The following is a 27,433-nucleotide window of genomic DNA, read 5'->3' on the forward strand; positions in this document are numbered from 1 at the left end:
GGCAGTAAATTGCATGAAAAAAGATTGTCCATCCATCTCTGTGTTGCAGCTTGTGGAATTAAACTGCACACCTTTGGCATTGCAGCCCAGCTTCTCAGGATAGAACACCAGAACTCTATCATAGAATGAGGAGACATGTTTTCAGGACAGAACACCAGAACTCTATCATAGAATGAGGAGACATGTTTTTACTACTCTAACAAATCACCATTAGAGTGAAGGAATCTCAGAAACAACAATGTCCCTTGCTTTTGTTTGCCTTATTGCTGCATTAAACTTGTTGCTATCAAGCTGATTACAATTTATAGAAATCTGTTGTTGTTGTTGTTACGTGCCATCGAGTTGTTTGCGACTCATAGGGACCTTATGTACAACACAGCCCTAAACACTACTCTATCCCTTGTCAGTCTCATTGTCTCCGACATGCCTACCCCCATTTCCCCAATAATGGAATCAATCTGTCTCATTGAGGGTCTTCCTCTCCTGCATTGTTCCTCCACCCTCCCAAGCATGATGTCCCTCTCCAAAGACTGGTCCCTCCTTGCAATATATCCAAAGTATGTCAGATGAAGCGTCAGAATCCTTGCTTCCAAAGAGCAACCTGGCTTCAGCCTCTCCAGGATGGACTTATTTTTTCTCTTAGCAGTTCATGATAAATTCAATATCCTTCTCCAGCACCACAGATCAAAGGTATCAATTCTCTTTCTATCATCCCTAGTCATTGTCCAGCTCCCTGAAGCATTGCAAGTAATGGCAAAGATCATGGCCTGATCAGGTGCACCTTAGTCTCCAGACTGACATCATTGCTCCTCAGTATCTTGGAGAGGTCTCTGACAGCAGACTTTCCCAATGCAATTCATCTTTTTTTTTAATTTCTCTTTCAGGGTTCCCCTATCTTTATTTGTAGAGGTTATCCAATAATTTCTTTAATTACATCACATACTTCTGAGTCCATTCCCAAGCTATTCTGTTGTACTTTTCTCTGTTTTGTAGATCCGAGCAATCTCAGGCACTAAAAGATCATCTGGATTGGGATCATACAACAGAGAACAGATGGACAAGAGTACTTTTGAAATAGTGCTGGAGACCACTGCGACCATAGAATATCAAGACAAATGCTGCCATTACTGTTAATATTTGGATGGTAAATTCTTGTAAATGCAACTTTAGGTGGTTTGAAGGGGTAATCTGTTGGGAAATGGATTGTCAAGAAAAATACTCCACCCTGATAGGAACTATCATTTGGCCCCATTATGGAACATATCATCTCCAACAGGACCTGCTGAACACTGTGCTGGGGGGTCCCGTGCCAGGTAATTCAATTCCTTGTGGATTCTCTTTTAGAGCCATCCTGGGAGGCGGGTGGCGGCAGCCCCGGGGACGGGGACGGGGGCGGGGACTGGGAAAAGGAAGGGGCGAGGGGACACAAGGCCACCTCAGCTTGGCTGGAGAAGACCGGGAGTTCGGGAGCGCGGCCCCGCTGGGACAGGCTGGGGGCCGAGGCCCAGACGGTTCGTGAGCCTGCCGCAGCGGGTCACTGCATCACCTGGCGTCGGCCCCTTTATGCGCTGCTGCTCGAGCCAAGAGTACGAGGAGTGTTGAGCCAAGCAAACTGAAGCTGTTAGCAATCTCAATCGCTTCAACATCTATCTTGATGCTGCCAATCGGCCCAATGGTGAGAATCTTTGTTTTCTTGTTTTCTTGATGTTGAGCTTCAATCCATATTGAAGGCTGCACTCCTATAGGACATCAATAACCTTTGTTATGCAGATGACACAACCCTGCTTGCAGAAGATGAGTAGGACTTGAAACACTTGCTGCAGAAGATCAAAGATTGCAGCCTTCAATGTGGATTGCATCTCATGATCACAAAAACAAAATTCTCACTACTGAATTGACAGGCAACATCATGATAGGTGAAGATTGAAACCATCAATGACTTCATCTTAACTGGATCAACAATCAATACACTTAGTACCAGCAGACAGGAGATCAGGAAAAGTACTGCACTGGAAAGGTCAGGGGCCTCTCCAAGTTATTGAGAAGAAATGATGTCAGTTTAAGGACTAATGTGAGTCTGGTTCATGTCATGATCTTTTCAACCACTTGCTGTGCTGCTGAGAGCTGGACAATGAATAAAGATGGCAAAAGAAGAATTGATGCTTTCGAACTGTGGTATTGGAGAAGACTATTCAATATCCCATGGACTGCCAAAAGAATAAGCAACAGAATGTCTTTGAAGTATGTGCCACCGGAATGCTCCTTGAAGGCAAAAATGACAGTTTCAGCAGGTCTACTCTGGTTATGTTGCTAGGAGATGCTACTCCTGAGAAGAGTACATCATGCTTGGAAAGGTGGAGAGTAGGTGAAAGAGAGGCAGACCCTCAACCAGGTGAATTGACACAGTAACTGAGTTTTAGCAGCAACTGGCTCAAGTATGTCAGAGATTTTGAAGATGGCACAGAATAGGACAGGGTTCAGATCTGTTGTTCATAAGGTTGCTATGACTCATACTCAAATGAACAACGCCGAGCAAGAACAGTGTTAGAAGTAAAACTATCTTGTATGGTGTCTAAGGCTTTAATAAATCTTTATGGAAGCAGACTGCCACATGTTCCTCTCATGGTTTCTCCTTCCAGTTAATAGCTGAACACTTTAATCACTGCACACAAAACCCTAATCTTTATCACAAAGGAGGTTAAGTTGGCCCTCTCTTAACCTCTTCATGTCTTTATTAAAACAAAATCAAATTAAGCAGACTCTATAGTATTGAGGAAATATACAGATATTTTGTTTGTTTGTTGCATATATCTTCATTATCATTGCCAAGAGTTTTGTGAAATTTGGTTTGAGAAACTGAAGTCTGTATCTCCTGTGACTGCACTTGTCTAGATTTTTTTATTGGCCTCACATGACCAATCAGATCCAGTCTTTACTAACATTTATTTTAGAGTCTCTCACTACTCACACTCACTCATTGCCGTCAAGTCAGAACTGACTCATAGCCTACCCTTCAGGGAGTTTTCAAGGTTGTAAGTTGCACAGGAGATTGTCTGTCTTCCTCCTGAGGAATTCCTGGTGCTTCTCAGCTGTCAGAAAGATATGACCTTTGAGTTAGGCGTCAAACTGTTTTTGGACTGTGCCACCAAAGCTCCCTGGTTTTAAATTAGGTCTCCAATACTGAACTTGAGGTCCTTTCTAGAGAGTGCTTATGAGAAGCAGAAAAGCAGTTGAACAACTACTTGGCTCCTTGGAGACAGACCGCATCCAGTACTGCCTTGGAATCGCTAAGGTAACCAAAACGCTGCAAAGAAAGCATTTGGAGAAGAGTGGGAGGAAAGAGTCTGTATCTTAAAATACCGGTGTAAGCACAATTATAAGGCATTTTTATGGCCACAAATACCACAAACAAAGCTCAGTCGAAAGTGGAAACGTCAGCACAGTGTAAGAGAGAAAATGTAATGTTTCTTAAACTTCAGTCTTGACTATATTTACATTTTTATAATTATCTAAAAAATTGTGTGCCAAGATGCAAAATACTTACTCATCCTCATGGTGCTAGAAAATATGTATACACATTAGAGCCAGAAAAAGATGAATCCGTTTCCTGGAGTTTATTGCTTGTCTACTATGAATGGGTTCATCCATAAGTACTCTTCTAGGGAATGGGTTCTAGAAGACTTTAAAGTTAATTAAACTACTTCTACCCTCCCTCCACATTAAAAAAAATCTCAACTTTAATATTGATTTCTAAAGTCAGCTTCATCATAGAAAATTCTTCTTGTTATGGGCTGTTGAAATGATTATCACTCATAGTCATATGAGTCATGAACAGCAGATCTGAACCCTGCCTGATCTTGCGCCAACCTCATCATCTCCAATCTACTTGAACCCACTGTTACAGTCACAGGTGAATCCATCTTGTAGATCTTCCTTTCTTATGTTGACCTTCAATCTTTCAAAAAAAAAGCTCTTAGGTTATCTTTATATGACAGCATATTTTTTGGGGACCTTCTGAGTAGCAGATTTTGTTGGAATTCTTAAACTTGACATCAGAATAATTCTAAAGACATCTGAAAACAAATGAATTATTTGATGGGAAGTTGGAAGATCCAGGAAGGAGAGTTCCCTAAAGAACTCAGTAAGAAATGGTTTTAGAATATTAATTGACCCACCTATTTTATGTACCTGAGAATCAGAATTTGTTGTCTGTTAGATCTACTGATTTTCATTAATGATATTTTGTTTCCTTGTATGTTTTCTGTGTAAGGGTCAGCTAGAACAGGCAAGTGAGGTGTCTATGGCATAAAATTTGAGGGGCACTTACTCTCAGGGTTAAACAAGTGCTGACTTGTGCAATCCTGCTAATTACTAAAATGTGTACTTTAAGTGCCTCTCTCACCTCATACTGGCTATTATTAATTTTACTTGTGAAAATATCTGTGCAAATTTGCTTTCTAGGACAAATGTGTTAGCAAATTCTGGTCCATGGGTCTGATCCAACTGTATTGTACTTTTAAGTTATGACCTATGAGTTAAATGCCTTTATATTTTTTTAAAACAATTGTTTAAGAAACAAGAAAGAAAGAAGAAGGGAAGGAAAAGGAGGAAGATAAGAAAAACATTTTATAGAGATTATTTGTGGTCTAAAAAGTATAAAAATATTTGCTGTCTTTCTCTTTACAGAGAAAGTTTGCCTCTTTCTGCAAGCACTTTGAAACATGGTGTGCCTGAACTTAAAATGTAAACAGATTCCCTGAATATTATAAATATAAAATGAAGATAGTAATGGATGGAATTGTATTTCAACAAGACACAGGCATGTAAAGATATATTGTGGACATTTGCTAACAATCCCCTATGATTTGAAAATCCATAGAATTGCAAGAGGACTGAGGGTAGAATGCAACACAACCCTGACCTGAGCTGAGGCAAGGGGAGTTTGCCTAAGCTGTTACTCATAACACCTTTCATCTCAAAAGACTTGGAGAGGAAACCTAGCTAAGAATGAGGACCATAGTACCACCAAGAAATGATTGACAAGACTAGAGTGTGTCATTTTGGATTCAATCTCTTTGTGGGGAAACTCTTTGGTACTAGAGAAGATCAAAACACATAAGATTACCAGGTACACTGGGCCTACTTTCAGAATTGACTGAGAGATGGGGCTTTCCTCTAGAGATTTTGTTGTTTCCATTGAGTAGGAATCTACCCACAGCTGACCTCAAGAGGGTTTTCAGAGACAGTAAATCTCATAGGAAGAGATCATCTGTCTTTCTCCTGCACAGCAGCTAGTGGATTTGAACCACATACTTTTGTGTTGGCAACACAATTTCTTACTACTGAGCCACCAGAGCTCTCTCCTCTAGAGCTAGAATCCTGAATTTGGACTTTTAACTTACAAAACTAAAAGAAGGGGGGAGGGGGATTCTATTTGTGAGCAGATATACATGGGAAAAGAAACCTTTAATTTGTTAAAAAAAAACCCAAAAAACAACAACCAACCAAAACAACCAACCCCCCAAAAATCAGTATCTAAAAAATATATTTTTCTAAAGCTAAAAAAATACTTATAAAATTAAAAAAAATTATAAAGAAAGTTAACCTGACAGACTGTGGAAATTGTCAAATAATATCATTATTATCACTTGCAAGCAAGATCTTGCTGAAGATTATCCAAAAACCACTGGGAACAGCACATCAACAGAGAACTGCAGTGAAGGTTGAGTTTAGAAGAGACTATGGTATTAGGGATATTATAGTTAATGCTAGATGGATATTGGCTACAAGTAGAAAGTACCAGAGGAATGTCTATTTGTGTTTCATTGACTATGCAAAGGCATTTGAATCTGGAGCACAACAAACTGTGGCTGACTCTAAGACGAATGGGAATCTCAGAACATGTGATGGTGCTGAACGCAAAACCTATACTTGGACCAGGAAGCAGTCATCAGAACAGAGCAAGGAAACACTATACAGTTCAAAATTGGAAAGGGTGTATGCCAGGGATGTGTCCTATCTTCATACCTTTTCAATCTATATGCAGAACAGATTATCTGAGAGGCTGGGCCCTATTAAGAGAAATCTGGCATCAGTATTGGAGGAATATGACACAACCCTGCTTGTTGAAACTGAGGAGGACCTAAGGTGCTTGCTGTAGAAGGTCAAAGACTACAGCCTTCTATATGGATTGAAAACCAAGATTCTAACCAGTGGGCCGACTGGCAGCATCATGATATATGGTAAAGAGGTTGAGATTGATAGCTTTAATTTGCTTGGCTCCTCAATCAACACTCTTAGTACCAGCAGTGAGGAAATTAAGAGACGAATTGCGTTGCTAAAATCTGCTGTCAGAGACCTTTGCAATTGTTACTATGCATCAGAAAACTGGACAATGACTAGGGAAAACAGAAGAATTGATGCCTTCGAGCTGTGGTACTGGAGAAGATTATTTAATGTATCATGTACTGCTAGGAGAACGAACAGGTTTATCCTGGAGAGGATGAGACCAGCCTGTTCCTTGGAGGCAAGGATTCTGAAGCTTCATCTGACACACTTTGGACATGTTGCAAGTCAGGACAAGTCTTTGGAGGGGGACATCATGCTGGGGAGGGTGGAGGGACAGAGCAAGAGAGGAAGACCCTTGATGAGATGGATTGATTCAGTGACAAGGATAATAGAAATAGGTGTGTCAAAGACAGTAAGATTGGCATAGGTAGAGCAGGATTTAGGGCTGTTATACACAGGGTTACTACTATGAGTCACAGGCAACTCTACAGCATATAATAGTAACAATAAAATTTTGCATGCCTGTATATATACAAACCTGACAAGTTGTGAATCACATCTATTTTTTCCTGGTAATATTTTGTGGTCTGAATTATAATCTCTATGAATCTGAAGATTGTGAAAAGTTTTAACATCAAATTATTTTTTCCCCTCTCACAGCCCTGTTTTAGCCTAGAGCTTGAAATCCTTACAAAGACTTCTTGTTAGGTGCTGTTGGGTTGATCATAACACATAGTGAACCTATGAACAACAGATCAGAACCTCGCTCTGTGTTGCATCATCTTCACATTCCCTGATATGCTCAAGTTATGGTCATTGTGTCAATCCATTTTACAGGTTCTTCTTCTCTTTGACACTCCACCTTTCCCAGAATGACCACTCCTGACAATATTCCCACAGTATGCATAGGAATCAAATTGATTACATTTGTGGATAGACTCATTGGGGAAGCTCAATATCTGCAGAGAAAGCCAGGCCCGGTGCTGATTGTGGGACAGACCACCAACTACTCATATGCAAGTTCAAGCTGAAGTTGAGGAAAATGTAATCAAGTCCATGGGAACCAAGATTTGACCTTAAGTCTGTCCCACTTGAATTTCAAAACCATCTCAGGAACAGGTTTGAGGCCTTGAGCACCAATGAGTGTAGATCAAGTGAGCTCTGGGAGAATATCGAGAAAATCGTCCATGAAGAATGCAAAAGATCATTACAAAGGCTGAGGAAGAAGAAAAGACCAAGATGGATGTCAGATGAGACTCAAGTATTGCCTTAGAGTGCTAAGAAGCCAAAGCTAAAGGAAGAAATCAAGAAATCAAAGAGCTGAACAGAAAATTTCAGAAGGCAGCTAGGGACAAAAAAGCAAAATACTATAATGAAATGTGCAGAGAGCTGGAGTCAGAAAATCAAAAGGGCCGGACTCGCTCAGCGTTTCTTAAGCTGAAGGAGTTGAAAAACAAAATCAAGTCACGGGTGGCAATACTTAAAGATATTTTCGGTAGAATGTTAAATGATCCAGGAAGTATCAAAAGAAGATGGAAGGAGTATGCAGAGTCACTGTATCAAAAGAAATTGCCTGACACAGAGGAATTTCATGAAATCAGATATGAGCAGGAGCCTATAGTGATGAAGGAGGAAGTTCAAGTTGCTATGAAAGAATTGGCAAAAAACAAGACTCCAGGAGTTGACAGCATACCAATTGATTTATTTCAACAAATAGACGCTGCCCTGGATGCGCTCACTAAGTTGTGCCAGGAAATCTGGAGGATAGCCAGCTGGCCAACTGACTGAAAGAGATCGATATTTCTTCCCATTCCAAAGAAAGGTGACCCAACAGAGCATGGAAATTATTGAACAATATCATTGATATCACATGCAATCAAGATTTTGCTGAAAATTATCCAAAAATATTTGGAACAATATGTCAACAGAGAACTTCCAGATGTGCAGGCTGGATTTAGAAGAGGTCGTGGTACTAGGGATATTATAGCTAATGTTAGATGGCTCTTGGCAGAAAGCAAAGAATACTAGAAGGTCTATCTGTGCTTCATTGACTATGCAAAGGCTTTTGACTGTGTGGATCACAACAAACTATGGCTGACTCTGAGAAGAATGAGAATCCCAGAACATTTGATTGTGCTGATGTGAAACCTATACTTGGACCAAGAGGCAGTCGTCAGAACAGAAGAGAGAGACACTGGATGGTTTAAAATAAAGAAGGGGGGTCCCTCAAGGATGTATTTTGTGTCCATACCTTTTCAATCTGTATGTAGAACAGATCATAGGAGACGCTGGGCTGTACGAGGAGGAATGTGGTATCAGGACTGGTGGAAGAATCATCAACAACCTGTGTTATGCAGATGACACAACCCTGCTTGCTGAAACTGAGGAGGACCTGAAGTGCTTCCTGCAGAAGGTCAAGGACTGCAGTATTCAATATGGATTGAAGCTCAACATCAAGAAAACAAAGATTCTCACCACTGGGCCAATCGGCAGCATCAGTATGGATGGTGAAGAGATTGAGCTAGTTACAACTCGATGGCTCATAACAACAATAACAACATCATGTGAGATTAAGTCTTACCATCCTTGCTTCTAAGAAATACCTTGGTTGCATTTTCTTCAGGATAGACTTGTTTGTTCGTTTGGCAGTCCTTGGAGCCAGATATGTATGAATAAATTAATACACATAAAATTTTAGTCTTTTGTTACAGTCATTGTTCTATCTATCCTTTTAATGTTTTCTTCCTCTTATCCTCTTTCCAGTCTCAAATCTTTTTTTCAAGAGTCAACATGTTCCAAGTACGTTATACAAGGTTTCATTATTCTTGCCTTTAAGGAACATCCTGCACTTCCTCCAAGACAGATTTGTTTGTACTTCTGGCAATCCATGGATATCCAGTACTCTTTTTCAAGGACATACTTAAAGATATCAACATTTGTATTATCATTTTTCATTGGCCAACATCCAGATATACAGGAAGCAATTGAAAATATCATGGCTTAGGCCAATCTTTGAACAAATATCATTGCTCTGTAGCACTTTGGAAAGGTCCTTTACAGGAGATTTCCCCAACACACCATTTCTTTTGATTTGTTGACTGCTGTTGCCATGGATGTTGATTGTAGATACAAGTAAAATGAAATTAATGATACCTTCAATCTTTTCTTCATCTATCATAATGTTTAGGGAAAAGGAGTAGCATCCACTTCCTAAACAATATCCCTCTTGAAACTATGAATTTTGAGAAAGGATGATAGTTATAAAAAGACTTCAGGTCTTTTATTCATAGGGTTGCTATGAGGGATGCTTGACTCGATGGCAATTAACGGCAACAACAACTTGTGGTGTCTCTGTTCTAGTTGTTGTTCTGTACCATGGAGTTGGAACTGACACAGAACTGACCTTCCAGTGGGTCACATTGGAGGAGCTTGCTCATTCTTCTCTCACAGAGCAGCTGGTGGCCTCAGACCACATGCCTTAGGGATCACACAGAGCTTCTTGCCATTTAACCACCAGAGATAAATAAAACAAAGAAATCCAAACCACACCTACTGCTGTTAAGGCAAGTCTTACCTACGGTGACTTTCCATCATGTTCTGTAGGCTGTGTATCTTTACAGAAAGGGTAAAGATTTACTCCCATTTTTATTCTGCAGAGTGATTGGTAGGTTTGAACAGCCAACATTTCACTTCTCACTCCAAACTTAAATTCTTAAGTAATGGATATAACTACAAGATTAAAGAAAACATTTTTTGTCAAGGTTTAAATATATAAAAGCAAATTTTCTAGAATATGCATTTTGTACATTCAACAAAATATAACAAGAAATAAATTTACTGAATACTCCCAGTGGGTAAATCTAACAACGGGTGTATTTCCTTCAGATGTTATTCAAAGCTAACTATCTAGACTAACTGTAAACAATGAAAGATGGGTTATCTAAAGTCTTCAAAATTCCTCCAAGTCATAAAACAGTGCAAACTAAATTCCAGAAGATGCTTGAAGAGAAGAAGAAGACCCCTACTCAATATTTCCACCACTAGAGTCACAATGAGCAATGGTGTCTCTCTGGAGACTAAGGTGCGTCTGATACAGGCCATGGTCTTTGCTGTCACTTGTTATGCATCAGGAAGTTGGACAGTGACTAAGGAGGATAGAAGGAGAATTGATGCCTTTGAGCTGTGGTGCTAGAGAAGAGTATTGAGAGTACCATGGACTGCTAGGAAAACAAACAGATTCATCCTGGAAAGGATTAAACCAGGCGGCTCCTTGGAGGCAAGGATTCTGAGGCTCTGTCTAACATACTTTGGACATGTTGTAAGGAGGGACCAGTCCTTGGAGAGGGCCATCATGCTTGGTAGGGTGGAGGGACAGCGCAGGAGGAGAAGGCCCTCTATGAGGTGGATGATTCAGTGACTGGGGTAATTCGGATGGGTGAATTGGAGACAGTGCGATTGGCACGGAACAGAGCAGAGTTTAGGGCTGTTGTACCTAGGGTCGCTATGAGTTGCAAGCGACTCGCAGGCACATAATAACAACAACAACGACAGAGTCACAATATGCCTCTACCATTGTGATCTTATCCCATTCTCTTATAATGGATCAAGTTGAAGAGCTGCTTCTGTAGAGTGTTTCTTGAAGTTTTTCTAATCTGAATATACAAAAAAGACAGGACAAAGGACTTTTATTGCTATGTACAATGAAGTTTAAGTATACTTTAGATATCTTTTTTACACAGCTTTCTGCATTCCCTTTGGAAAGATTCTTCATAGGGGCACCTGGAACTCTGAAGTTGTTCACAATTGTTGACTCACAATTTTTGTCACAAGTTGACCTAGGATGGCTTGCAGGTGTCCCACAGCCAACATTGGGGAGCTTTGCTTCAAACTGGGGAGTTCTGGCTCCTTTATTACTTCCCTTGGGACATGTACTTTGGGAGACTTTTGGTGATATGTCATCGTAACTCTTCTACTTGATTTTGGATAAGTTCACTAGAGACATTTATTACCACTTTTTGGCCCCAAAAGTGCAAGTTCTAAATCTGTTCTTTTAAAAAAAATCATGGAAAGCAAAACTAAAATCTATAAATAAAAGGATATTGAGGAAGGGAGTCTGAAGTTGTTTATACCGCTTTTTTCCTTAATAGAATTTGTCTTTTGGAAAGAGGTATACAGCCCATACAATAATTTAACTGATGATTTAAAAACATATCTTTTACCTGAAAGAAGCGGAAGATAATTATATGGGGATGACAAAGATAATGGAAAAGCCTCTCATAGGGATCTGTGCTGCCCTTCAGGTGTACTCCGTGTGCTGTGTAGTTTAGGGATCAGGAGACGTGGTTTCTATAGACAGTTTAGTGAATTTAGATATGATTTAATTTTTACCCAGTTCACGTAAGATCCCTTAAGATGAAGTTATTACCATCCATTCTCTCTGAAACATGGAATGATATTGAAAGCTACTTGCTATGAAGTACTTCAAAATAAGATAAAATATCATGAACATGCACGGAGTAACTATGAAAGCATTGACATTCTTCACACTATTCTATTGCTTACAACTTTTCCCAAAAAGTTAATTCTTCAGATTCTAAGTGTACTTTCCATTCCTGTGAATGTCTCTGGGGAGCTCTGGGGATGCAGTCTGCAGAGGGATGCTCTGCTAAGACCAAACAGCAGTTCAAATCCACCAGTGAATCCAAGGGAGAAAGATGGGAAAGCTCTTCCTTTGTGATGTCCAGCTTTCTGAAGACTGCTGGAAGGTCGGCTAAGACAGCTCCATCTCAACTACGAAAAGGGTGAGTGAGTGAGGACGGTTTCTATATTCTTGCCAGATATGCAGATGTCCTTACATATGTGATATGGTCTCAAATGTTTTAAGTGTTCATGTAAATAATGTTATGTATTCTTTTTCCTGAAATTTGTCTTTTGCCTAAAGTATTATTTTTAAAGTGCATTAATGCTGATGAATTCAGTGCTAGATTATAGATTTTAATTTGTTGTATGTTGTTGTTGTGTACCACAGAGGCGGAACTGACCCATAGTTGACCCTCCAGCAGCTTTTCAGAAGCAGTTGATTGCACGGGAGGAGATTGCCCATCCTTCTCCCCCAGAGCAGCTGGTGGCCTCAAACCACATGCCTTGAGGATTGCAGCACAGCTTCTTGCCACTAGGCACCAGAGCTCCCTTCATATTTCATTTTAAGAGCGTACTACACTAATTTATCTGGGATTTTTCAATTTTTATTTCATTTATATAATGCAGTTATAGGCATGCTGAGATATAAAGTTTTTTCTTGAATCAGTGTAGATAAGTTTTCTTTGATTTTTAAAATAAATTTTATACTTTGAAATTTTCTGATTTATTATGTGATATATATAATCTTCACTATTTAGTTATATGACTAGAATATTGCCATTCCTAATATTGTTTATTTGTGCTTTCATTCTTTAGATTATTTCAGTTAATGTTTGCTTTGTTACTTTATTTAACAAACCAGTCTTTAAATTTTCATTTCTTGTTTTGTTGTTTTCTAGTCCATTAATTTAGGATCTTATTTGTATCCTTGCTTTCCCACACACTTCCTTTGTGTTTAGTCTTTCTCGGTTCTAAATAATTTCCACAGCTTCATTGTTCATTTCACTAGTTTTCCTTCAATCTGTCTAGTTAGCTACTTAATTTTTCATTGAGCATTTAAGTTTAATGACTATATTTTTCATTTCTAGACATTTTATTTGGTGTCTTTTCCAATATGTCTGTCCTTTAATCACAGAGGCTCACTTTTTGTTTTGGTTCTTTCTTTTATGCTTTATTGATTTTTAGCAAACTTATTTTATGGTCTCTATTAGATTGTTCAGGTATCTGAAATTCTTGGGGTTTTAATCAACTTTTTATTGTATGTGCCCATCCTCACTGATCATATTTATCTTATGTGTTTTCTATAATTTTGGATTATAGACTCATCTTTAGTAAAGCTTTATCTAAAAGAAAATCTAGTCTTGGTTCTAAGGTGTTTTCTTCAGCACATTTTAGTATTTGCTTACCTCAAAAGGCATAAAGGTATAAAAATACTACTGTGTTAATTTGTTCCTAATTTATTTTTGCACAAGTCATATAGCATAATTTAAACCTCTAATATTTCAGAAGTAAGCTCTAGTGGTTTGGGGGCAAGAAGCTGCACTGCAATCCCAAAGGTGTGTGGTTGGAATCCATCAGCTGCTCCATGGGAGAAGGATAGGCAATTTCCTCCTGTGCAAGTAACTGCTTCTGAAAGCTGCTGACAGGTCAGCTATGGGTCAGTTCCAGCTCCATGGTACACAACAGACAACAATATTTTAGAGAGGAAGACTTTTGACAAGATGGATCGACAAGTGATTCAGTGATTGTCACAGTGAACTTAAGTCTGTCAGAGTTCACGAGACTAGTGCAGGATAGGGCAAAGTTTGGTTCTGTGGTTCACAGAGTCAATATGAAGCTTAGTCAACTCAATATCACATATTTCAGTAGTGTTTATCATAATAGAAAATATTACTAGTAGATGATTTTTATCACACTGAACCAAACCAAGAGACAAATATAGCTCTTTTTGGGTGGGAAGCTATGCTACAATCCCAAAGGCACAGGGTTCTAATCCCTCAACTCCTTTGTGAGAGAAAAATGAGCAATTTGCTCCCATGTAGTTAACTGCCTCTGAAAACTTGCGTTAGGATCAACTACAGGTTGGTCCTGATTAGGTTCAAAACAACAACATGCAACCCTTCACTGCTGTTGAGTCGAAGCTGACTTATAGCTGACTCTAGCAAGCTGTCAGAGGCTATAAATAGCACAGGAGGAAATTGACCCTCTCTACCCCACAAAGCAGCTGGCGGTCTTGATCTAACTTTGGATTGGCTATGAAATTTTTTTACCACTTTCTATGTCAGTGTTTGAATTTTTTCAATTCACTCTTTCATTGACTTCGATCACTTTCATTTCATGTGATCACAAAAACACTAAACCCAAAACCAAACCTGTCTCTGTCAAGAAGCTGAGCTGCAATCCCAAAGGTACGTGGTTTGAATTCACCTGTTGCTTCTCAGGAGAAAGAAAAGCAATCTCCTCGTGTGTGATTAAATTGCTTCTAAAAACCCGCTGGAGATTCTGCTAGTGGTCTGTTCTGACTCAATGACACACAGCCCGAAGTAAGCTTATAGGACAGGTTAGAACTCCTCCATATAATTCTCAAGGCTGCAATCTTTATAGAGGGGGCTCTGGTAGCCTAGAGAGTTGTGCTGTTAACCTAAGGCCACACCTTTCTGGAAGATTGATTCTACTAATGGCTTCTATTTAGGAGAAAGATGGGCAGTCTTCTCCCACGTGATTTTTGGCTTTGAAGACCTGGTGGAGGGTCAACTATGAGCTGGTTCTAACTCTAAGGCAAAGAGTATTTATCTTTACAGAGCATACTGTCATATTCTTCGTCCTTCCTCCCTAACTTGAGTGAGTTCTGCATCTCAACTGCTGTCTTTTCAGTTGGTAGTCATTTTTTAAGCACTATACCACCAGTATTCATTATTTAAAAACAAAACCCCAAATCTCTACAATACCAAGACTGATTTCCTACTTCTGTGGAAATGGCCATAATATGCATACATTTACATATTGTCTATGGTTCCATCTCCCTCTTTATATCTTACTCACTTTAAAGTTCAGCTGTCATTTACAGGCTCTTTGTGGTGAGCATTTTCAGGATATCCAATCCACACTATCACTAGCCCCAGATAGGATTTTCGCCAGAATCAAATGAGAGCCCAAATGTAGAAGTGCTTTGAAGATTAATGAGGATTTATTATAACTCCTAATAGGATGTGCTTATTAAAGATCTTAATTTGGAAAATAACTCTCTTGTAGTTTGGGTTAACTTGCTTTTCTTTTTTCTCTCTTGATTTTGGGACACACTCTGTTTGATCCAAGTGGAACATGAGAGCTTTCATGGCTGTGAAGAAATGGCCCTGGATAAGGTACTTCTTCAAGATCAAGACTCTTGTTAAGGTAGTCAGAGTGGGAAAGGAGATGGTTGTACTGAAGAAAGAGCGTGTAAGACGACGAGAAATCTTGGGAGAAATCAGAATGTCCAAAGGAGGAACGTAAAGGAAAGAAAATCTCTCATTTGGGAAAAGAATGACCTGCCACCTCAGCTGCAGGCTGAGTGGCCCCACCATTTGTTTTTTAAATCAAGTTTTTAATTAAACTCACTTGTTTTGCAGGAAATATAGACTTGGGAAAACATAATAGTCGCATTTTTCAAATACTTTACAATTTCATCAAACATAGGCAGACAATGAAAACACTTAATAAAGATACACCCTGCTTCATGTGAAGTTCAAGTGATTTCATTAGCAGGGTGTCTTTTAGAAAGCAACAAACTCACAGACGGATTTTACTTTATAGATAAACTGTTCCCATTATGGGGGCCAGTGAGCTTTGAGTTTCTAATTTGAAGTCTGTAAACTGTCCCTAAGCACCCCTGGTAGTGTGGTGGGTTAAGAGGCTGCTAACTGAAAGGTCAGCATTTAGAATCCACCAGCCAAGTCTTGGGAGAGAGAGGAGACAATCTGTTCCTGTAAAGATTTACAGCCTTGGAAACTCTGTGGGCAGTTGTACTTTCTTCTCTATGGTCTCTATGAGTCTTAAAAAAAACCCCTCCTGCTATGATTTTAACAAACAACCTTCCATCCCTGCAATATCTATAGTGTACAATCAGAACCCTTGGTCCTGCCATTCAAATCTCGTCCTTCAGTATGATGCCATTGTGCTTTTGCCAGATATCACTCCCTTTCACATTCCTTCCTCCCCAGACACCTAGATAGGTGCTGTTCTCACAAATCTTTCAATCAGGGTACAGATACTCTCCACTTTAATCACCCTCTTCGCTCTGCCACACTCTATGAATTAAAAAGATACTGGGTTCAAATACAGTTGTATAAATAAGGCATCTCCACTCATACTGCTTCCTAAGTTTATGGGGAAAATAGAAAAAGTTTAGACTGACTGAAGCTATTTGTTCATTTTTGGGTCTTGCTATCTACCAGAGTTCCTGGAGATCATATTTCACTTAATCATTCACACCCAAATCCATATACACAACAGGCAGATTTGGGTACTCTAATGTGCCATATATGTGATAAATAATTTTTAGCTAGACCACTGCCATGTTTTGAGCAAGCACAGTTTTGTGTGCACTTAAGGCATGGGCAAGAAGATAAGGCTCCAGGAATTGATGGAATATCAATTGACATGTTTCATCTACCAGATGTAGCCCTGGGTGTGTTCACCAGTTTGTGCCAGAAAATCAGAGGACAGTTCCCTAATCAACTGACTTGAAGAGATTTATAATGGTCACATTTCCAAAAAAGGTATTCCAACAGAATGTGGATATTATTGAGCCATTAATGTCACATGCAAGCAAAATATTGTAGAAGATCTAACAAAAATTACTAGAACAGTACATTAACAGAAAACTGCCAGAAATTCAAACTGAGTTTGAAAAGGAATCTAGCTAAAATCAGAGAATATGAAAAGAATGCATATTTGTGTTTTATTGTCTATGCAAAGGCATATGACTGTGTTGATCATAACACATTCTGGCTATCATTGAGAAATATGGGAATATCAGAACACTTAATTGTGCTCCTACAAAATCTATACCTAGACCAAGAAGCTGTTTTCTAAATAGAACCAAAGGTTTCAAATTGGGAAGGGTTTACATTAGGGGTATATCTTTTCTCCATACCAATTCAATCTGTAGTCTGAGCAAATAATTCATGAAGCTGGACTCTTTCAGTATTTCAAGTCAAGGTTTGAATTTTTCTCCAGTTCTTTCTGCGTGAGAAATTGTGAATGTGCTCTTCCCTATTGGTTTTCTAACCCTAACTCTGAACTTTTCAATACTGTTTTGTCTTCTCCAGCTGCCTTTAAATGATCTTTCCATTCCTCTTACTTCAGCATTTATTTCCTTTGTTTTCATCTCTTGGTGCTTTAGTTCAAGTTTCATAGCTTCTTTTGACATCCATTTTGGTTTTACTTTCCCCCTTATCTTTGTAATGATCTTTTGTTTTCTTCATTGATGTCATCCCACAACTCTTCTAGGTTTCAGTAGTGTTCAGTTACAATTCTGAAGAATTCTACATGCAGAATTTTGAAGGATGTGGGAAGCATCAAAAAAAGATGAAAGCATAAACTAATGGAACAGAATTGAGAACCTAGAAATGGATCTAGCTGTCAACTGATATGTGACAAGGGAATAAACCCCATCAAATGGGGAAATTACAACATCTTCAACAAATGGCACTGGCAAAACTGGACTGCTACCTTCAGAAAGCTGAAACAGGATCCACATATCACACCATACACAAATATCAACTCAAGATGGATCAGAGACCTGGGAATAAAGCCCCAAACCATCAAGTTCATAAAAGACAAACTGGGATCAACCTTGGAAGGGCTAATCTACAGTATAAAGAGACTGCCAAATGCAGCCAGAAATGCACAATCTGAAGAGGATAAAATTGGTGAATGAGATCTTCTAAAGATTAAATCCCTGTGCACATCAACAACTTTTACCAAGAGGGTGAAAACAAAACCTACTGACTGGGAACAAGCATTTGGCAATATCATATCAGACAAGAGTCTCATAATGAAAGTTTATAGAATACTCCTGGGTGTCCACAAGAAAAAGACTGATAACCCAATTACAAAATGGGCAAAAGACATGGAAAGTTTTTTTACAGAGGAAGATATTTGAGTAGCCAACAGACACCTGAAAAAATGCTCCAAATCTCTGGCTATCAGAGAGATGCAAATCAAAACCACAATGAGACACCATCTCACTCTAGCAGAAGTGGCAAAGTTTAACAAGACAGCAAGTAATAAATTTTGGAGAGGATGTGGTGAGATAGGAACTCTTACTCATTATTGGTGGGATTGTAAAATGATACAATCACTTTGGAAGGAAGTTTGGTGCCTCCTCAAAAAGCCTTCAGTTTGGATTGGGGCTCAATGTCGAGAAGACAAAGATTCTCACTACTGGACCCATAGGCAGCATCAGGATGGATGGTGAAGAGATTGAGATTGCTAACAACTTTAGTCTGCTTGACTCCATGGTTAACGCTCTTGGCACCAGTAGCCAGGAAATAAAAAAAACGTATTGCTATGGGAAAGTCTGCTGTTAGGGACCTCTCTAAAGAACTGAAGAGCACTTCTGCATGTTTTCTTTTCCTGTAATTGCTTTTGCTTTTAAAAATGGAAGAAGCTTTAAACAGACAGGGCTCTCATTCGGTCATCCTTGCAATCCATTGGGTCTGGCTTGGAGTCTGACAACTAGAGCAGAACAGGAACCTAGAAGCCGGTGCACACGTCGGTTTGGTGCTGCTGCTCACCATCCTCAGCAGGGCGGCAGAAAGAACTCGATGTGCGCGGCAGATCCCGAAATTGGCGAGTTTGACCTCCTGGCAAATTGCTGCGTTTTTTCCATCTTTGTGTTCAGGACCACTAAATGCTGAAATGCGGATGCATACAGAAATAAAAGCAATTCATTTGTGTTTAAAAAACAAAACAAAACTGAAGAGCAATGGTGTCACTCGGGAGCCTAAGGTGCATCTGATACAGGCTATGGTCTTTGCGATCACTTGTTATGCTTCAGAGAATTGGACAATGACTAGGAAGGATAGAAGGAGAATTGATGCCTTTGAGCTGTGGTGCTGGAGAAGAATATTGAATGTACCATGGACTGCCAAGGAAACAAACAGATTCATTCTGGAAAGGGTTAAATCAGGCTGCTCCTTCGAGGCAAGGATTCTGGGGCTTCGTCTGATATACTTTGGACATGTAAGGAGGGACCGGTTCTGGGAGAGGGACATCATACTTGGGAAGGTGGAGGGACGGCGTAGGAGGGGAAGACCCTCTATGAGGTGGATTGATTCAGTGACTGGGGTAATCAGGATGGGCGTGTCAGAGGCAGTGTGATTGGCACAGGATAGAGCAGGGTTTAGGGCTGTTGTACATAGGGTCACTATGAGTCATAAATAAGTCGACAGTACATAACAACAACAACAACAACAACAACAAAAAGCTGAATGTAGAAATTCCATATGAACCAGCTATGTAACTGATTGGAATCTACCCCAAGAAAATGAAACCTGAGGCACAAACAGAGACTTGTACATCAATGTTCATAGCAGCATTATTCACTATCACAAGAACATGGAAAAATCTCAGATGTCTAACCACAGTCAAATGGATTGAGAAATTATGATACATTCACTCAGTGGAATACTATGCAGCATGCAGGAGCAATGATTTTGTAAGTTAATACCTAACTTGGGAGGGACTAGAAGCATTATGTTCAGTGAACTAACTCAGTTCCGTAAGAACAAATACTATATAAAACCATTATTGTAGAATGAGTATGAGGATCCAAGGTGGGGATGGTTGAAGCAGAAGTATGAGAGGATAGGCAGGGTGAGGTGGGGATGGGGTGGGGTAGTAATCATAGGGCAGTACAATTTGATGGGTTGGGGGTGGTGAAGGAAATGGGAAAGATGTGGTGTGAAAAACAATGTGTTAGAACTTTGTAAACAAACTTGAATTTTTTATAAAACCCTAAAAACTAAAAAGGATGAAAATAATACACAGAGTTTCTGTACCAAAAAGAATTCATTGACAAAGAAACACTTTAGGAAGTAGCATATGAACAAGAACTAATGACAATTATGGAAGAAGTTCATCCTGCACTAAAGATCTTGGGATTAAAAAAGACCTCAGGAATTAATTGAATGCCAATAGACATGTTCAACAAATCGATACATCCCTGGATGTGTTCACTAGTCTGTTAAGAAATTTGGAAGATACCTACCTCTACAACTGACTGGAAGAGATCCATATTTTTTTTCCTATTTTTAAGAAAGATAACCCAACAGAATGTGGAAATCATTGAACTATATTGTTGGTATCACATGCAAGTAAAATCTGGTTTAAGATTATTCAAAGAGAGCTAGTACTGCACATCTTCTGGGAACTGCCAGAAATTCACACTGGATTTAGAAGAGGTCATGGAATGAGGGATATCATTGTTCTCAGATCAATCTGACTGAAAGTAGAGAATCCCAGAAAGATGCTTAATTGGTCCTTGGAGAGGGATATCATGCTTGGTAGGATGAAGGGACAGCACAGAAGGGGAAGTCCCTCTATGAGGAGGATTGATACTGTGATTGGGATAATTGGGATGGGAGTGTCAGAGATGGGGTGATTGGCACAGGACAGAGCAGAGTTTAGGGCTCACTATGAGTCGCAAGTGACTTGACGGCACATAACAACAACAACAACATGAAAAGCATTTGACTGTGTGGATGATATCAAGTTATGGTTAGCATTTAGAAGAGTCCTAGAACCTCAAATCCTTTGGGAACCCCATAACACTTAATTGTGTTCAAAACTTAAATGTGAAAATTATACATAGAAGCAATTGTATTAACAGAACAAGGGAACACTGAATTGTGTAAAATTAGAAAAAGTGTACATCAGGATTGTATGATTTCTCCATACCTATTCATCTGTATGATAAGCAAATCATTAGAGAAGATGGACTATATGAAGAATAATGTGGTATCAAGACTGGAGTCATTAACAACCAATCTGCTTTATGCAGATGGCACAACCTTGTTTACTGGAAGGGAAGAGAATTTGAAGTACTTTCTTCAGAATATCAGACTACAGCCTTCAATATCAACACCAACAAAACAAAAATAATTACCACTGGACCAATAGACAGCATGATGATAGATGTAAAACAGCTTGGAGTTGTCAATTATTTCATTTTACTTGGATCTGTAATCAACATCCATAGTAACAATAGTCAAGAAATCAAAAGTTGTGCTGCATTGGGAAATCTGCTGTTCAGGAGAAGAGCAAAGATGCCAGCTTAAAGACTAAAGTATGTATGACCCAAGCCATGGTCTTTTCAATTACTTCCTATGCATCTGAAAGTTGGTCAATTTATATGGGTGACAGAAGAAGAATAGATGCCTTTGAGTTGTGGTGTTGGAGAAGAATACTGAATATCCCATGGACTGCAAAAAGAATAAACAAGTCGTTCTTGAAGGATATTTAATCAAGATGCTCCTTAGGGGCAAAAATGATGAAACTTGGCCTCGTATAATTTGGACATGTCATCTGGAGTTGCCAGTCCTTGGAAAAAGACATAATGTTGGTAAGGGTAGAGGGTTAGAGGAAAGAAAGAGTATCCTCTACAAATTGAATTGACATAGTGACTGCAACAATTGGCTGGAACATAGAAGAGATTGTGAAGAAGGTGCAGAATCTGAGGACAAGACTCTGATTTATTGTTTAGAGGGTCCCCATGAGTCATAATTGACTCTATGACATGTAACAACAACAACAGCATCAAATATATTCTTCAGTTTATCACTATTATTTTTATAATTGTTATTGTTGCTGAGTACTGTGGAACAGAACCTACCCACAGATTGCAAGTTGTCAGAGTCAGTAAGGCACACAAGAAGATTGTCTTTGTCTCTTGGAGCAGCTAGTGGTGTCAAACCATGTACGTTTGGGTTGGAAACATAATTATTTACCACTAAGCTATTTATTATTACATATCCATATTTTGATTTTTTGGGTTTTTTATAATTTTTAAATTTTATCCTATACAGATTTACTGAAGATTATACAAAACCGACTGGAACAGCACATGAGCAGAGAAGTCCAGGCTGCCAGAAGTCCAGGCTGGGTTTAGAAGGAGTTGGGGTACAAAGGATATTGTAGCTGATGTTAGATGGACCTTAACTGAAAGCAAAGACTATAAGAAGAATGTCTATCTGTGATTCATTGATTATGCAAAGGGATTCGACTGTGTGGATCATAACAAACTGTGGCTGACTCTGAGAAAAATGGGAATGCCAGAACATTTAATCGTGCTAATACGAAACCTATACTTGGACCAAGAGGCAGTTGTCAGAACAGAGCAAGGAAACACTTCATGGTTCAAAATTGGGAAGGGCATATAACAGGAATGTGTCCTGTCTCCATACCTTTTCAACATGTATGCAGAACAGATTATCCGAGAGGCTAGACTCTATGAGGAGAGGTGTGGCATCAGGATTGGTGGAAGATCTATCAACAATCTGCGTTATGCAGATGACACAACCATGCTTGCTGAAACTGAGGAGGACCTGAAACACTTGCTGCAGAGGGTCAAGGACTGTAGCCTTCGGTATGAATTGAGACTCAACATCCAGAAGACAAAGATTCTCGCCACTGAACCAATTGGCAGCATCAGGATGGATGGTGAAGAGATTGGGATGGTTAACAACTTTAGTCTGCTTGGCTCCACAGTCAACACTCTTGGCATCAGCAGCCAGGAAATTAAAAGATGTATTGCGATGGAAAAGTCTGCTGTTAGGGACCTCTCTAAAGTACTCAAGAGCAATGGTGTCACTCTGGAGACTAAGGTGGGTCTGATACAGGCTTTGCAATCACTTGTTATGCATCAGAGAGTTGGACAATGACTAGGGAGGATAGAAGAAAAATTGATGCTTTTGAACTGTGGTGCTAAAGAAGAGTATTGAATGGACCATGGACTGCCAGGAAAACAAACAGATTCATCCTGGAGAGGGTTAAACCAGGCTGTTCCTTGGAGGCAAAGATTCTGGGGCTTCATCTGACATACTTTGGACATGTTGTAAGGAGGTACTGGTCCTTGGAGAGGGACATCATGCTTGGAAGGGTGGGGGGATGGCGCAGGAGGGGAAGACCCTCTATGAGGTGGATTGATTCAGTGACTAGGGTACTCGGGATGGGTGTGTTGGAGGCAGTGTGATTGGCACAGGATAGAGCAGGGTTTAGGTCTGTTGTACATAGGGTCACTATGAGTTGCAAGTGACCTGACGGCACATAACAACAATAACATACTGATTTATTTACAATGTTTGAATACATTGCTTTTCACACAAGCTCTTTCCCATTTCCTTTATTCCCCACATATCAAATTGTGTGACCCTACGATTCACGACTTCACCTCGTCCCATCCTCATTCCTCAGCTTCCTCTCCCCCACCCCCCTTGGATCTTCATACTCATTCTACAATAATAGTTCTATATAGTATTTGGCCTTATGGGATTGAGTTAGTTCACTCAGCATAATGTTCTCTAGTTCCTCCCAAGTAAGGTAATAATTTACGAAATCATTGCTCCTTAGTGCTGTGTATTCCATTGTGTGAATATACCTAATTTCTCAGTCCGTTCATCTGTGGTTGGACATCTGGCCTTTTCCCCCGTTCTTGTGGTCATAAATAATACTGATATGAACACTGGTGTACAAAGTCTCCGTTTGAGCCTCAGTTCTCATTTTCTCAGGGTATATTCCAAGCAGTGGGATAGATGGCTCATACGGAATTTCTATGTTCAGCTTTTTTTGAGGAAGCACCAAACTTCTTTCCAGAGGGGTTGTATCATTTTACAATCCTACCAACAATGTAGATAAGAGTTTCAATCTCACCACATCCTTATTAATATTTATTACTTGCTGTTTGTTAAACTTTGGCACTGCTACTGGAGTGAGATGGAATCTCATTGAGGTGTAGATTTGCATCTCTCTTATTGCCAGAGATTTTGAGCATTTCTTCATGTGTCTGTTGGCCATTCTAATATCCTTCTCTATGAAAATTCTTTCCATGTCTTTAGCCCATTTTGTAATTGGGCTATCAGTCATTGTCTTGTGGAGACCCAGGAATACTCTGAAAACTTTTGTTTTGAGACTCTTGTCTGAGATGGTATTGCCAAATGTTTGTTCCCAGTCAGCAGGTTTTCTTTTCACCCTGTTGGAAAAAGTTTTTGATACACACTGGGACTTAATCTTTAGAAGGTCCTATTCATCAATTTTATCCTCTTTAGATTGTGCATTTCTGGCTGCTTTTGGCAGACTATATACTGTAGTCTAGGCCTTCTAAGCTTGGTCCCAGTTTTTCTCCATATTTTGAAGGAATCTAACTCAGTCCATGATGCTAAACCTAATTGTTATTCCTATTTATTTTTTGGAGAGTATCCAGTGGTACTTGTGCAGGGAAAACCAAATTCAGTTCTGCTATCAGTTTGATTCCAACTCATGGTGACTTTCTAAAGATTTTTTCTAAAGATTTCCCTGGCTCTATGTCTATAGGGAGAGAACAGATTTGTGTCTCTTTTGAGGATTTAATGGTTGGTTTGATGTGTCCAGTTAGCAGCCCAACATGTAATACATTCTACCTTTTGTGCAAGTGGGAGATAAAAACTTGGGGTCTGCTCCTAATTTATTATGAAACATAAATTTGGGGAGCATGAGATCCATGGAAAAAACAAACTCAGGAAGGCTGACATGATCTTGGGTCTACAAGACCTCAAATTGTAGGCTTGATTAAAACATTAACAGTGCTCTGAGATATTTTATAATATATTTTAAAAAAGAGTGAAAAACATAAGGGATTACAAATTAATACAGGCATCTTTACAATCATTCATTTACTCAAAACACCTGCCAAACTGAGTGAAAACATTCCATTTAACACACTGAACTTGTGAAAGAATAACTACAATTGAGAAAATGTTTCTCACATTATTAAGCCACCACGCCATTGCATAGTTGGCCCTTGAATCCAGCAGTCATGTGATGGGATGTCATGGGATCAGTGATGGGTGACTGGAAGGCTCTCTTCATTTCGTGAAGAGGACAAATCTACACAAACTGAACAGAAGGGAGCAAAAATTGTTCTGCTTGTCAATATAGGTGAACTGAAATATCAAATTTCTACATTATTTCCCACATATTTCAAATTTCTCTGATTTCCAATGTCCTTTCCTAAATTCATCCACTTTTTTTTTTTTTTAAGTTGTGTAGCCCCTTCCTTTGAGGTCCTCTGTAAAGCTGAATGTGAATCTCTACTCTCCACAAATATCCTTTGTTTGTTGGGTAGGAAGACATTCTCTTGCCAGAAGCTAGCCAGAGGCCAAGAGCCCAGATTTTTGCCTTTTCCTGCTTTTGATCTAATTAGCTGAGACTACTTAAATGAAGTAGATAGCTGATGAATTATCCAAACTGGTATATTGTGGAGAATAAATAAGGCCTCAACTCAATTTAATTTATTGTCATTGAATTGGAATCGATTCATAGCTGACCCACCAGTGAATTTTTTTAAAATCTATAAATTGTGAGGGAGTAGACTGTCTGTTTTTCTCCTGTGCAGTCACTGGTGGTTTGACATCACCAGAGAGGTACTGTGTTTGGGTCAACAGTGCAGGCCCTGATGGACTATGCCACCAGAGCTCTGTGGATGAAGTGTGTTGTTGTTATGTGCCATCGAGTCGCTTGCGACTCATAGTGACCCTATGTACAACAGCCCTAAACTCCGCTCTGTCCTGTGCCAATTGCACTGTCTCTGACACTCCCATCCCAATTATCCCAGTCACTGAATCAATCCACCTCATAGAGGGCCTTCCTCTCCTGCGCTGTCCCTCCACCCTCCCAAGCATGATGTCCCTCTCCAAGGACCGGCTCTCCTCACACCATGTCCAAAATATGTTAGACGGAGTCTCAGAATTCTTGCCTCCAAAGAGCCACCCGGTTTAACCCTTTCCAGGACAAATCTGTTTGTTTTCTTAGCAGTTCATGGTATTCTCAATACTCTTCTCCAGCACCACAGCTCAAAGGCATCAATTCTCCTTCTATCCTCCTTGGTCATTGTCCAACTCTCTGATGCATAACAAGTGATTGCAAAGACCATAGCCTGTATCAGACGCACCTTAGTCTCCAGAGAGACACCATTGCTCTTCAGCACTTTGGAGAGGTCCCTAACAGCAGACTTTCCCATGGCAATGCGCCTTTTAATTTCCTGGCTGCTGGTGCCAAGACTGTTGACTATGGAGCCAAATAAAAAAGTTATGGTGCAAGAGGAACTTCAGCAAATGGGGACCTACTCACAAAGGAGAGACTTTATTAGCTTCTAAGAGACACGTATCTGAAGAGGTTCAAGGTTATAGGAGTTGGTTTATGGCAAAAAGCAATTAGTTCCTTTATTTTTAACTTGACCTGTAACACAGGAACTCAGTGGAAGTTAGAGGAAGTTCATGAAACTAAATGAAATAAAGTGCAGTATTTAACTCTATGTATGTGAATCGTGGAGGTTCCTGCTATCAGAATAAACATGGAAAATATAGTAAAAAGCACAGGGAAATCAAATCAATGATCTTGTTATTGTTATTAGGTAGTATTGAGTTTATTCACCTTATGAACCACATACTGAAACCATGCTCTATCCTGTGCTATTCTCAATATCTCCACTGTACTCAAGCCCGTTGGCTAAGTCACTCTGTCAATCTTGTTTTCCAAGTACCACATCTTTTTCCAAAGACTGACACCTCCTGACAAAATGCCCAAAATATGTGCGATGAAGTTTTGCCATCTTTGCCTTTTGTACTTCCTATAAGATAGATGTATTTGTTCTTTTGTCAGTTATAAAAGGAACAAGGACTGTGTGGGGACAGCCATATATTACCTCTACCAACTTCACAATGGGCAACTGTCCCCACTGACAGCCGATTTCTGTGAAGTCAGCCTCACACTCCTTCATGTCTTTGTTCTCATCTGTTCTACTGAGTCTGAAATACATTGTGATAGCTCACAAACCTCAAAGAATCATATTAAGGCAAGTCAAAAGCCATTTCGTTTTTAGCAGATACAATTACTCAGCCAGGACAGCTTTAGATATGTGCTCATCGGCACCTCAGCCTCACAGCTTTAGGCCAGTGTCACAAAGCCTTTAGTGTGTCCAATTATGGCTTCCTCCCACCCCAGTCCTCAAAACAACCTGGGCAAAAGGCTCTTGGGTCTGGTTCTATGGAGTAGCAGTGCCAAGGTCGCTTCTGTCTCTTATCAGGTCCCTGGTTCTCTGTGGCTACAGATGCTACTATTATAGGTCTAGCTGGTGCAAGAATCTCTGGCCCTAAAGGGTACACACTGCATTACTGCTGCTTCTATGCTGGTGGTGATATTTTCAAAATCTACTGCTGATTCTGCTCAGTTTAGTGGTGAGATTTGTCAGTCCCTTTGAAGATAGTCT

The 27,433-nt window shown here is 39.6% G+C and overlaps 1 pseudogene; it reads right to left on the reverse strand.

Moving 5' to 3' along the window:
- Nucleotides 1-930: 930 nt before the first annotated feature.
- On the reverse strand, nt 931-26,983 carry LOC102862163 (annotated as a pseudogene).
- Nucleotides 26,984-27,433: the final 450 nt, after the last annotated feature.

The sequence above is a fragment of the Elephantulus edwardii genome, unplaced genomic scaffold, assembly GCF_000299155.1.
Source record: "Elephantulus edwardii isolate Elephantulus edwardi_28Jun2011 unplaced genomic scaffold, EleEdw1.0 scaffold00085, whole genome shotgun sequence".
Classification (NCBI taxonomy): domain Eukaryota; kingdom Metazoa; phylum Chordata; class Mammalia; order Macroscelidea; family Macroscelididae; genus Elephantulus; species Elephantulus edwardii.